Source organism: Rhinoderma darwinii, unplaced genomic scaffold (assembly GCF_050947455.1).
Source record: "Rhinoderma darwinii isolate aRhiDar2 unplaced genomic scaffold, aRhiDar2.hap1 Scaffold_69, whole genome shotgun sequence".
In the NCBI taxonomy this organism is placed as follows: domain Eukaryota; kingdom Metazoa; phylum Chordata; class Amphibia; order Anura; family Rhinodermatidae; genus Rhinoderma; species Rhinoderma darwinii.
Genome location: NW_027464249.1, coordinates 2,900,700 through 2,915,174, shown reverse-complemented (window position 1 = coordinate 2,915,174; position 14,475 = coordinate 2,900,700). Strand labels below are relative to the sequence as shown.

The following is a 14,475-nucleotide window of genomic DNA, read 5'->3' as shown; positions in this document are numbered from 1 at the left end:
TCAGGGGCTCCTTCCAGGAGAGTAATCACTAAACAGAGCATTGCCGACGCTCTGGCCATGGATTCCTGGGTTTTTAAACTCCTAACATCACTGTCCATATAGTGAAAGTGACATCAAGGGCTTTCCCAAGTCAGGATTTCCCGGCCAGTGAGTGCTTGCGATGCTCTGGCCGGGGACTCCAGAGTTTAAAGAAAAAAATATGGATATTTAAAGCCATATATGCACAGTAAAGTGAGAGGCTTTCTCTACAAGCGTAATTCCCGGCCACACCGCTGCCAACGCTCCGACTTGGAATTCTCACATTACAAAGCCCCTAATGTCACTGTCTATGTACAGACAGTAACATCAAGGGATCCTCCAGGAGCGGAATCTATATATGGACAGTGACGTCAGGGGCTCCCTCCAGGAGTGGAATCCACAGCCAGTGCAATGCCAGTGTTCTGGCCTAGGATTTTGGCATCTTAAAGCTCCTAACGTCAGTGTCCATTTATGGACAGTGTTGTCAGGGGCTTCCCTAGGAGCAGAATCCCCAGTCAGAGCGTTGCTAACGTCAGGGGCTTTCAGAGCCTAGTGCTTAAAGTAACGCTGTGCCCGAGGAGTTCAGGTGATATATCCCACTCTATGCCTATACAGCCTTCCGTTGGAGGTATACGTAGAGACTTCTCCCAACGCATACCTCTGACGAAAAGAAAAAATTTAATGTGAACATACTCCAAGAAGCCCACAGCTGTGAATAAATATGGCGCAACTTGGGTTGTCAGTGCTGCACAAACTGACATCTACACCAGTTAGCATAGATGTCAGCTATAATATCCGCAGGTGTAAATTAAATATGTCATGCAGGAGATCTGCTCTCCCGCTGGTCCCGACTTACTAGCTGAAAAGACGCGAAAACAGCATAATGTCTCAAAAAGCTAAAATTTTTACTCAAAACGGGCATGCGCCAAAATTTCTCATTACATTACTTTACAATATCATGTATTATAAAGACATTTACTTTTGAGCTACTTTGACTAAATCTTTAGCAAATGGGAAGAAAAAAAACACCAAGGAAAAAAATGTAATTAAAAAACTACGGCCTCCTCCATTTCCCCTCTAGCCGTCCTTTCCATCTCCAAAATGGTGTGTTTTCTGCCATTTTAGGTAGAAAAATTTCTATTTGCTCACCATTTAGGCAAAGTAGCAGGAGGGTATATTATGCAGCTTCTCAAACTCTACCTTGAAGAGCTGTGTGGTTTGTATTTTAATAGTAACTTTGTAATCTAAATGTACTTTTTACTCTGCCTGACTTGGTATTTATTTGTTCAGAGTTTCAAGCTCACATTGACTTGGTCCTCCCCTATAGGACCTCTCTATCTGTTGAACTAAGTATCATTACTAAAACTTATCTGAATCTGATTCTTGAACATCTAGTTACTACTTCTGATCATACAGTACAGTCAGCCAAGAATACCAAGTTACCAAGTTCAATCACACAATATTAAAATGAGTAAGGAGCATGGATACATATCAGCATTAGATACACATGGGTAGAACTTATCATTGTCAAACCTTGTTCTTAAAGCTTTAAAAAATGGTTTAAATTTATTAAAGGTCATATCCGACTACTACCATAACAATTGACAGACATCAGGGGCTCCTTCCAGGAGAGTAATGACTAACCAGAGCATTGCCGACGCTCTGGCCATGGATTCCTGGGTTTTTAAACTCTTAACATCACTGTCCATATAGTGAAAGTGACATCAAGGGCTTTCCCAAGTCAGGAGTTCCCGGCCAGTGAGTGCTTGCGATGCTCTGGCCGGGGACTCCAGAGTTTAAAGCCAAATATGGATATTTAAAGCCATATATGCACAGTAAAGTGAGAGGCTTTCTCTACAAGCGTAATTCCCGGCCACAGCGCTGCCAACGCTCCGACTTGGAATTCTCACATTACAAAGCCCCTAATGTCACTGTCTATGTACAGACAGTAACATCAAGGGATCCTCCAGGAGCAGAATCCATATATGGACAGTGACGTCAGGGGCTCCCTCCAGGAGTGGAATCCCCAGCCAGTGCAATGCCAGTGTTCTGGCCTAGGATTTTGGCATCTTAAAGCTCCTAAAGTCAGTGTCCATTTATGGACAGTGTTGTCAGGGGCTTCCCTAGGAGCAGAATCCCCAGTCAGAGCGTTGCTAACGTCAGGGGCTTTCCGAGCCTAGTGCTTAAAGTAACGCTGTGCCCGGGGAGTTCAGGTGATATATCCCACTCTATGCCTATACAGCCTTCCATTGGAGGTATACGTAGAGACTTCTCCCAACGCATAACTCTGACGAAAAGAAAAAATTGAATGTGAACATACTCCAAGAAGCCCACAGCTCTGATAAATATGGCGCAACTTGGGTTGTCAGTGCTGCACAAACTGACATCTACACCAGTTAGCATAGATGTCAGCTATAATATCCGCAGGTGTAAATTAAATATGTCATGCAGGAGATCTGCTCTCCCGCTGGTCCCGACTTACTAGCTGAAAAGACGCGAAAACAGCATAATGTCTCAAAAAGCTAACATTTTTACTCAAAACGGGCATGCGCCAAAATTCCCCATTACATTACTTTACAATATCATGTATTATAAAGACATTTACTTTTGAGCTACTTTGACTAAATCGTTAGCAAACGGAAAAAAAAAAACACCAAGGAAAAAGATGTAATTAAAAAACTACGGCCTCCTCCATTTCCCCTCTAGCCGTCCTTTCCATCTCCAAAATGGTGTGTTTTCTGCCATTTTAGGTAGACAAATTTGTATTTGCTCACCATTTAGGCAAAGTAGCAGGAGGGTATATTATGCAGCTTCTCAAACTCTACCTTGAAGAGCTGTGTGGTTTGTATTTTAATAGTAACTTTTTAATCTAAATTTACTTTCTACTCTGCCTGACTTGGTATTTATTTGTTCAGAGTTTCAAGCTCACATTGACTTGGTCCTCCCCTATAGGACGTCTCTATCTGTTGAACTAAGTATCATTACTAAAACTTATCTGAATCTGATTCTTGAACATCTAGTTACTACTTCTGATCATACAGTACAGTCAGCCAAGAATACCAAGTTACCAAGTTCAATCACACAATATTAAAATGAGTAAGGAGCATGGATACATATCAGCATTAGATACACATGGGTAGAACTTATCATTGTCAAACCTTGTTCTTAAAGCTTTAAAAAATGGTTTAAATTTATTAAAGGTCATATCCGACTACTACCATAACAATTGACAGACATCAGGGGCTCCTTCCAGGAGAGTAATGACTAACCAGAGCATTGCCGACGCTCTGGCCATGGATTCCTGGGTTTTTAAACTCTTAACATCACTGTCCATATAGTGAAAGTGACATCAAGGGCTTTCCCAAGTCAGGACTTCCCGGCCAGTGAGTGCTTGCGATGCTCTGGCCGGGGACTCCAGAGTTTAAACCCAAATATGGATATTTAAAGCCATATATGCACAGTAAAGTGAGAGGCTTTCTCTACAAGCGTAATTCCCGGCCACAGCGCTGCCAACGCTCCGACTTGGAATTCTCACATTACAAAGCCCCTAATGTCACTGTCTATGTACAGACAGTAACATCAAGGGATCCTCCAGGAGCAGAATCCATATATGGACAGTGACGTCAGGGGCTCCCTCCAGGAGTGGAATCCCCAGCCAGTGCAATGCCAGTGTTCTGGCCTAGGATTTTGGCATCTTAAAGCTCCTAAAGTCAGTGTCCATTTATGGACAGTGTTGTCAGGGGCTTCCCTAGGAGCAGAATCCCCAGTCAGAGCGTTGCTAACGTCAGGGGCTTTCCGAGCCTAGTGCTTAAAGTAACGCTGTGCCCGGGGAGTTCAGGTGATATATCCCACTCTATGCCTATACAGCCTTCCATTGGAGGTATACGTAGAGACTTCTCCCAACGCATAACTCTGACGAAAAGAAAAAATTGAATGTGAACATACTCCAAGAAGCCCACAGCTCTGAATAAATATGGCGCAACTTGGGTTGTCAGTGCTGCACAAACTGACATCTACACCAGTTAGCATAGATGTCAGCTATAATATCCGCAGGTGTAAATTAAATATGTCATGCAGGAGATCTGCTCTCCCGCTGGTCCCGACTTACTAGCTGAAAAGACGCGAAAACAGCATAATGTCTCAAAAAGCTAACATTTTTACTCAAAACGGGCATGCGCCAAAATTCCCCATTACATTACTTTACAATATCATGTATTATAAAGACATTTACTTTTGAGCTACTTTGACTAAATCGTTAGCAAATGGAAAAAAAAAAACACCAAGGAAAAAGATGTAATTAAAAAACTACGGCCTCCTCCATTTCCCCTCTAGCCGTCCTTTCCATCTCCAAAATGGTGTGTTTTCTGCCATTTTAGGTAGACAAATTTGTATTTGCTCACCATTTAGGCAAAGTAGCAGGAGGGTATATTATGCAGCTTCTCAAACTCTACCTTGAAGAGCTGTGTGGTTTGCATTTTAATAGTAACTTTTTAATCTAAATGTACTTTTTACTCTGCCTGACTTGGTATTTATTTGTTCAGAGTTTCAAGCTCACATTGACTTGGTCCTCCCCTATAGGACCTCTCTATCTGTTGAACTAAGTATCATTACTAAAACTTATCTGAATCTGATTCTTGAACATCTAGTTACTACTTCTGATCATACAGTACAGTCAGCCAAGCATACCAAGTTACCAAGTTCAATCACACAATATTAAAATGAGTAAGGAGCATGGATACATATCAGCATTAAATACACATGGGTAGAACTTATCATTGTCAAACCTTGTTCTTAAAGCTTAAAAAAATGGTTTAAATTTATTAAAGATCATATCCGACTACTACCATAACAATTGACAGACATCAGGGGCTCCTTCCAGGAGAGTAATCACTAACCAGAGCATTGCCGACGCTCTGGCCATGGATTCCTGGGTTTTTAAACTCCTAACATCACTGTCCATTTAGTGAAAGTGACATCAAGGGCTTTTCCAAGTCAGGAGTTCCCGGCCAGTGAGTGTTTGCGATGCTCTGGCCGGGGACTCCAGAGTTTAAAGCCAAATATGGATATTTAAAGCCATATATGCACAGTAAAGTGAGAGGCGTTCTCTACAAGCGTAATTCCCGGCCACAGCGCTGCCAACGCTCCGACTTGGAATTCTCACATTACAAAGCCCCTAATGTCACTGTCTATGTACAGACAGTAACATCAAGGGATCCTCCAGGAGCAGAATCCATATATGGACAGTGACGTCAGGGGCTCCCTCCAGGAGTGGAATCCCCAGCTAGTGCAATGCCAGTGTTCTGGCCTAGGATTTTGGCATCTTAAAGCTCCTAACGTCAGTGTCCATTTATGGACAGTGTTGTCAGGGGCTTCCCTAGGAGCAGAATCCCCAGTCAGAGCGTTGCTAACGTCAGGGGCTTTCCGAGCCTAGTGCTTAAAGTAACGCTGTGACCGGGGAGTTCAGGTGATATATCCCACTCTATGCCTATACAGCCTTCTGTTGGAGGTATGCATAGAGACTTCTCCCAACGCATACCTCTGACGAAAATAAAAAATTGAATGTGAACATACTCCAAGAACCCCACAGCTCTGAATAAATATGGCGCACCTTGGGTTGTCAGTGCTGCACAAACTGACATCTACATCAGTTAGCATAGATGTCAGCTATAATATCCGCAGGTGTAAATTAAATATGTCATGCAGGAGATCTGCTCTCCCGCTGGTCCCGACTTACTAGCTGAAAAGACGTGAAAACAGCATAATGTCTCAAAAAGCTAAAATTTTTACTCAAAACGGGCATGCGCCAAAATTTCCCATTACATTACTTTACAATATCATGTATTATAAAGACATTTACTTTTGAGCTACTTTGACTAAATCGTTAGCAAATGGAAAAAAAAAAACACCAAGGAAAAAAATTTAATTAAAAAACTACGGCCTCCTCCATTTCCCCTCTAGCCGTCCTTTCCATCTCCAAAATGGTGTGTTTTCTGCCATTTTAGGTAGAAAAATTTCTATTTGCTCACCATTTAGGCAAAGTAGCAGGAGGGTATATTATGCAGCTTCTCAAACTCTACCTTGAAGAGCTGTGTGGTTTGTATTTTAATAGTAACTTTTTAACCCCTTAAGGACACAGCCTGTTTTGGCCTTAAGGACACAGCCTATTTTTTCAAATCTGACATGTGTTACTTTATGTTGTAATAACTCCGGAATGCTTTTACCTAGCCAAGCGATTCTGAGATTGTTTTCTCGTGACACATTGGACTTTATGATACTGAAAAAATTTTGTCGTTAAATTCAATATTTATTTGTAAAAAACACCAAAATTTAGAGAAAATTTGCATTTTTCTAAATTGTAATGTATCTGCTTGTAAAACAGATAGTTATACCACACAAAATAGTTACTAGTTAACATTTCCTATATGTCTACTTTATGTTTGCATTGTTTTTTGAACGTGCTTTTATTTTTCTAGGACGTTACAAGGCTTATAACTTTAGCAGCAATTTATCATATTTTCAAGAAAATTTCAAAAGGCTATTTTTTCAGGGACCAGTTCAGTTCTGAAGTGGCTTTGAGGGCCTTATATATTAGAAACCCCCTATAAACACCCCATTTTAAAAACTGCACCCCTTAAAGTACTCAAAACAGCATTCAGAAATTATTTGAACCCTTTAGGCATTTCACAAGAAATAAAGCAAAGTAGAGGTGAAATTTACAAATTTCAATTTTTTTTTACTAAATTCATTTGTAATACAGTTTTTTCTGTAACACAGAAGGTTTTACCCGAGAAATGTAACTCAATATTTATTGCCCAGATTCTGCAATTTTTAGAAATATCCCACATGTGGTCCTAGTGCGGTAAAGGACCGAAACACTGGCCTCAGAAGCAAAGGAGCACCTGGTGGATTTTGGGGCCTCTATTTTATTAGAATATATTTTAGGCACCATGTCAGGTTTGAAGAGGTCTTGTGGTGCCAAAACAACGGAAACCCCCCAAAAGTGACCCGATTTTGGAAACTACACCCCTGAAGGAATTTTTCTAGGGGTATAGTTAGCATTTTTAGCCCACAGGTTTTTTGCTAAATTTATTGGAACTTGTCTGTGAAAATGAAAATCTACTTTTTTTCTGAAAAAACATACGATGTTTTCGTTTTTACAAGGAATAAAGGAGAAAAAGCACCCCAACATTTGTAAAGCAATGTCTCCCGATTACGGCAATACCCCATATGTGGTAATAAACTGCTGTTTGGACCCACGGCAGGGCTCAGAAGGGAACTAGGGCCATTTGGATTTTGGAGCGCAGATTTTGCTGGAATGGTTTTCGGGGCCATGTCGTGTTTGCAAAGCCCTGGAGGGACCATAACAGTGGAAACTCCCCAAAAGTGACCCCATTTTGGAAACTACACCCCTCAAGGATTTTTTCAAGAGGTATATTTAGCATTTTTAGCCCACAGATTTTTTGCTAAATTTATTGGAACTGGTCTGTGAAAATGAAAATCTACTTTTTTTCTGGAAAAACATACAATGTTTTAGATTTTACAAGGAATAAAGGAGAAAAAGCACCCCAACATTTGTAAAGCAATGTCTCCCGATTACGGCAATACCCCATATGTGGTAATAAACTGCTGTTTGGACCCACAGCGGGGCTCAGAAGGGAAGGAGGGCCATTTGGATTTTGGAGCGCAGATTTTGCTGGAATGGTTTTCGGTGCCATGCCGTGTTTGCAAAGCCCTGAAGGGACCATAACAGTGGAAACTCCCCAAAAGTGACCCCATTTTGGAAACTACACCCCTCAAGGAATTTTTCTTGGGGTATAGTTAGCATTTGGACCCTACACGGTTTTTGCTGAATCTATGGGAATTATGCCGTGAAATTGAAAATCTAAATTTTTTCTAATAAAATGTCGTTTTAGCTCAGATTTTTTCATTTTTACAACAGATAAAGGAGAAAACACACCCCAATATTTGTAAAGCAAACTCTTCTGAGCACAGCAATACCCCATATGTGGTAATAAACTGCTGTTTGGACACATGGCGGAAGTTAGAAAGGACGGATCGCCATTTGACTTTTGGAGCTCAAGTTTTGCTGGAATGGTTTGCGGCCCCATGTCACATTTGAAAAGCCACTGAGGGGCCAAAATACTGCAAACCCGGCAAAAGTGACCCCATTTGGTAAACTACACCCCTCAAGGCATTTATCATTTGCCTGGACATATGACGGCTTAGGAGTGAAAGGCGCATGTGAGACCAATTTTGGTGATTTTCGCAGCATTAGCCCACAACGGCAGGGCTCTGGGGTCAAATAGTAAAACAAACCCCCAAGTAGTGACCCCCATTTTGGAAACTGCACCCCTGAAGGCATTTTATTAACGGGTGTAGTGAGCATTTTGACCACACAGGTTTTTTTTTTTTCTATTAGAAATGAATGCTCAGTGGATGGTGCAAAGTGAAAATTGCAAATTTCCACAGGTATGTGCCATTTTAGTGCACAATATTTTGTGCCCAGTTCGTGCCACTGAAGACAAATACCTCAAACTGTTAAGCGGGTTCTCCCGGGTATGGCGATGCCATATATGTGGACGTACACTGCTGCTTGGGCACGCTGCAGGGCGCACCATTTGGCTTTTGGAGCGTGGATTTTGCTCGCTAGTTGTTTTGTTTGGTGTATTGCTGGTATTTCAGTTTATGATGTGGGGGCATATGTAAGCTGTGTGGAGAACATCAGGGGTATAATAAGAGAGTATAATAATGCGGTAAATAAATAATAATCCGCAGACGTGGCCGGTGTTGCACTGATAAATGGCGCCCGATATTATCTGCTTTTGGACACTCTGCACATTTTGCATCGCCATATTCTGAGAGCCAAAACGTCTTTATTTTTTTTCCCTGGAGCTGGGTGAGGGCTTATTTGTTGCGGGACAATCTGTAGATCTCATTGGCACCATTTTGGGGTACATGCGATTTTTTGATCACTTTGTATTAAATTTTTTTGGCAAGCAAGGTGACCAAAAACCTGCAATTCTGATGATTTTTATTATTATTTTTTTTACGGCGTTCGCCATGCGCTATGAATGACAATTTTACGTTATTCTGCGGGTCGGTATGATTACGGCGATACCATATATATATAGTTTTTCTTAAGTTTTGCAGCGTCTGCACGATAAAATCACTTTTGTTTCAAATAATTTATTTTTGGTGTCACCAGATTCTGAGAGCCATAACATTTTTATTTTTCCGTCAAAAAAGCTGCGGGAGGGCTTGTTTTTTGCGGGACGGGCTGCGTTTTTTAATGGTATAATTTTGGGGTACATGCAATTTTTAGATCCCTTTTTTTATTCTGTTTTGCAAGGGGTAGTGACTAACAAAAAGCGATTCTGGAATAGTTTTTTATTTAATTTTTTTACGGTGTTCACCGTACGGGTAAAATAGCGTGATATTTTTATAGTTTGGGTCGTTACGGACGCGGGGATACCACATATGTGTACTTTTATTTATGTTTTTTGGTTTTTCCTATAATAAAAGACTTATTATAGGAAAAAAAGGCTGTTATAGTGTTTTTTAACATGAAACTTATTTTTTTTTTACTTTTTTACAACATTTTTATTAACTTGTTTTAACTTTTACTTTTGTCCCACTAGGGAACTTGAAGGCATGAAGCCCTGATCGCTATTCTAATACACTGCACTACCTACATAGTGCAGTGTATTAGAGCTGTCAGCTATTCACTGACAGCAAGCCTATTAGGCTTCGCCTCCCGGCGGGGCCTAATAGGCTTCCGTACTAGGAAGCAATTGTTAGGCTATGGTTGCCATAGCAACCATCAGAACACTCGCGGGTGCCGATGGTTGTTATTAGCAACCATAGGGTACGATCTAATCACTTAGATGCAGCGATAGCTGCATCTAAGGGGTTAATCGGCCGGATCGGAGCCTTGCTCCGGTCCTGGCCGTTAGGGCACGATGTCAGCTGTGACAAACAGCTGACACCCGCGCCCGTGGCAACCATCGTGGTTGCCGACAGGGCTACAAGCCACTTCGATGCATCGATCACGTTTATCGATGCATCGAAGGGGTTAATCGGCCGGATCGGAGCCTAGCTCCGGTCCTGGCCGTTGCAGAGGGGCGTCGGGCAGCTGATTCCCGGCGGTGATAACGCTGGCTCAGCTTCTGAGCCAGCGTCATCACATACACACGTCATAGAGCTGTGATTGGTCAGTCTGCTTTGACTGACCAATCACAGCGATCGCCGGCAGGAGACCGCTGTGAATGGTCCCCTGCCGTCTTACTATGCCGATCAACTGTCATAAACAGTTGACGGCACAGTTCTGTCACCTTGTCCTTTGACAGGGTGACAGTTTTTAGCCAGGACGCACCGGTACGTCCCTGTGCCTTAAAGCACTTCAATGCAGGACGTACCGATACGTCCTGGTGCGCTAAGGGGTTAATCTAAATTTACTTTTTACTCTGCCTGACTTGGTATTTATTTGTTCAGAGTTTCAAGCTCACATTGACTTGGTCCTCCCCTATAGGACCTCTCTATCTGTTGTACTAAGTATCATTACTAAAACTTATCTGAATCTGATTCTTAAACATCTAGTTACTACTTCTGATCATACAGTACAGTCAGCCAAGCATACCAAGTTACCAAGTTCAATCACACAATATTAAAATGAGTAAGGAGCATGGATACATATCAGCATTAGATACACATGGGTAGAACTTATCATTGTCAAACCTTGTTCTTAAAGCTTAAAAAAATGGTTTCAATTCATTAAAGATCATATCCGACTACTACCATAACAATTGACAGACATCAGGGGCTCCTTCCAGGAGAGTAATAACTAACCAGAGCATTGCCGACGCTCTGGCCATGGATTCCTGGGTTTTTAAACTCCTAACATCACTGTCCATATAGTGAAAGTGACATCAAGGGCTTTCCCAAGTCAGGAGTTCCCGGCCAGTGAGTGCTTGCGATGCTCTGGCCGGGGACTCCAGAGTTTAAAGCCAAATATGGATATTTAAAGCCATATATGCACAGTAAAATGAGAGGCTTTCTCTACAAGCGTAATTCCCGGCCACAGAGCTGCCAACGCTCCGACTTGGAATTCTCACATTACAAAGCCCCTAATGTCACTGTCTATGTACAGACAGTAACATCAAGGGATCCTCCAGGAGCAGAATCCATATATGGACAGTGACGTCAGGGGCTCCCTCCAGGAGTGGAATCCCCAGCCAGTGCAATGCCAGTGTTCTGGCCTAGGATTTTGGCATCTTAAAGCTCCTAACGTCAGTGTCCATTTATGGACAGTGTTGTCAGGGGCTTCCCTAGGAGCAGAATCCCCAGTCAGAGCGTTGCTAACGTCAGGGGCTTTCCCAGCCTAGTGCTTAAAGTAACGCTGTGCCCGGGGAGTTCAGGTGATATATCCCACTCTATGGCTATACAGCCTTCCGTTGGAGGTATACGTAGAGACTTCTCCCAACGCATACCTCTGACGAAAATAAAAAATTTCATGTGAACATACTCCAAGAAGCCCACAGCTCTGAATAAATATGGCGCAACTTGGGTTGTCAGTGCTGCACAAACTGACATCTACACCAGTTAGCATAGATGTCAGCTATAATATCCGCAGGTGTAAATTAAATATGTCATGCAGGAGATCTGCTCTCCCGCTGGTCCCGACTTACTAGTTCAAAAGACGCGAAAACAGCATAAAGTCTCAAAAAGCTCAAATTTTTACTCAAAACGGGCATGCGCCAAAATTTCCCATTACATTACTTTACAATATCATGTATTATAAAGACATTTACTTTTGAGCTACTTTGACTAAATCGTTAGCAAATGGAAAAAAAAAAAACACCAAGGAAAAAAATGTAATTAAAAAACTACGGCCTCCTCCATTTCCCCTCTAGCCGTCCTTTCCATCTCCAGAATGGTGTGTTTTCTGCCATTTTAGGTAGAAAAAATTATATTTGCTCACCATTTAGGCAAAGTAGCAGGAGGGTATATTATGCAGCTTCTCAAACTCTGAAGAGCTGTGTGGTTTGTATTTTGATAGTAACTTTTTAATCTAAATTAACTTTTTACTCTGCCTGACTTGGTATTTATTTGTTCAGAGTTTCAAGCTCACATTGACTTGGTCCTCCCCTATAGGACCTCTCTATCTGTTGAACTAAGTATCATTACTAAAACTTATCTGAATCTGATTCTTAAACATCTAGTTACTACTTCTGATTATACAGTACAGTCAGCCAAGCATACCAAGTTACCAAGTTCAATCACACAATATTAAAATGAGTAAGGAGCATGGAAACATATAAGCATTAGATACACATGGGTAGAACTTATCATTGTTAAACCTTGTTCTTAAAGCTTAAAAAAATGGTTTACATTTATTAAAGATCATATCCGACTACTACCATAACAATTGACAGACATCAGGGGCTCCTTCCAGGAGAGTAATCACTAACCAGAGCATTGCCGACGCTCTGGCCATGGATTCCTGGGTTTTTAAACTCCTAACATCACTGTCCATATAGTGAAAGTGACATCAAGGGCTTTCCCAAGTCAGGAGTTCCCGGCCAGTGAGTGCTTGCGATGCTCTGGCCGGGGACTCCAGAGTTTAAAGCCAAATATGGATATTTAAAGCCATATATGCACAGTAAAGTGAGAGGCTTTCTCTACAAGAGTAATTCCCGGCCACAGAGCTGCCAACGCTCCGACTTGGAATTCTCACATTACAAAGCCCCTAATGTCACTGTCTATGTACAGACAGTAACATCAAGGGATCCTCCAGGAGCAGAATCCATATATGGACAGTGACGTCAGGGGATCCCTCCAGGAGTGGAATCCACAGCCAGTGCAATGCCAGTGTTCTGGCCTAGGATTTTGGCATCTTAAAGCTCCTAACGTCAGTGTCCATTTATGGACAGTGTTGTCAGGGGCTTCCCTAGGAGCAGAATCCCCAGTCAGAGCGTTGCTAACGTCAGGGGCATTCAGAGCCTAGTGCTTAAAGTAACGCTGTGCCCGGGGAGTTCAGGTGATATATCCCACTCTATGCCTATACAACCTTCCATTGGAGGTATACGTAGAGACTTCTCCCAACGCATACCTCTGACGAAAAGAAAAAATTGAATGTGAACATACTCCAAGAAGCCCACAGCTCTGAATAAATATGGCGCAACTTGGGTTGTCAGTGCTGCACAAACTGACATCTACACCAGTTAGCATAGATGTCAGCTATAATATCCGCAGGTGTAATTTAAATATGTCATGCAGGAGATCTGGTCTCCCGCTGGTCCCGACTTACTAGCTGAAAAGACGCGAAAACAGCATAATGTCTCAAAAAGCTAACATTTTTACTCAAAACGGGCATGCGCCAAAATTTCCCATTACATTACTTTACAATATCATGTATTATAAAGACATTTACTTTTGAGCTACTTTGACAAAATCGTTAGCAAATGGAAAAAAAAAAACACCAAGGAAAAAAATGTAATTAAAAAACTACGGCCTCCTCCATTTCCCCTCTAGCCGTCCTTTCCATCTCCAAAATGGTGTGTTTTCTGCCATTTTAGGTAGAAAAAATTCTATTTGCTCACCATTTAGGCAAAGTAGCAGGAGGGTATATTATGCAGCTTCTCAAACTCTACCTTGAAGAGCTGTGTGGTTTGTATTTTAATAGTAACTTTTTAATCTAAATGTACTTTTTACTCTGCCTGACTTGGTATTTATTTGTTCAGAGTTTCAAGCTCACATTGACTTGGTCCTCCCCTATAGGACCTCTCTATTTGTTGAACTAAGTATCATTACTAAAACTTATCTGAATCTGATTCTTAAACATCTAGTTACTACTTCTGATCATACAGTACAGTCAGCCAAGCATACCAAGTTACCAAGTTCAATCACACAATATTAAAATGAGTAAGGAGCATGGATACATATCAGCATTAGATACACATGGGTAGAACTTATCATTGTCAAACCTTGTTCTTAAAGCTTAAAAAAATGGTTTCAATTTATTAAAGATCATATCCGACTACTACCATAACAATTGACAGACATCAGGGGCTCCTTCCAGGAGAGTAATCACTAACCAGAGCATTGCCGACGCTCTGGCCATGGATTCCTGGGTTTTTAAACTCTTAACATCACTGTCCATATAGTGAAAGTGACATCAAGGGCTTTTCCAAGTCAGGAGTTCCCGGCCAGTGAGTGCTTGCGATGCTCTGGCCGGGGACTCCAGAGTTTAAAGCCAAATATGGATATTTAAAGCCATATATGCACAGTAAAGTGAGAGGCTTTCTCTACAAGCGTAATTCCCGGCCACAGCGCTGCCAACGCTCCGACTTGGAATTCTCACATTACAAAGCCCCTAATGTCACTGTCTATGTACAGACAGTAACATCAAGGGATCCTCCAGGAGCAGAATCCATATATGGACAGTGACGTCAGGGGCTC

At 41.8% G+C, this 14,475-nt stretch overlaps 1 long non-coding RNA gene across 3 annotated transcripts in view; it reads right to left on the bottom strand.

The window, feature by feature from the left end:
* LOC142728756 (uncharacterized) overlaps positions 1 to 14,475 on the bottom strand; it is a 443,369-nt gene that overhangs the window by 194,175 nt on the left and 234,719 nt on the right. The window lies entirely within an intron of this gene.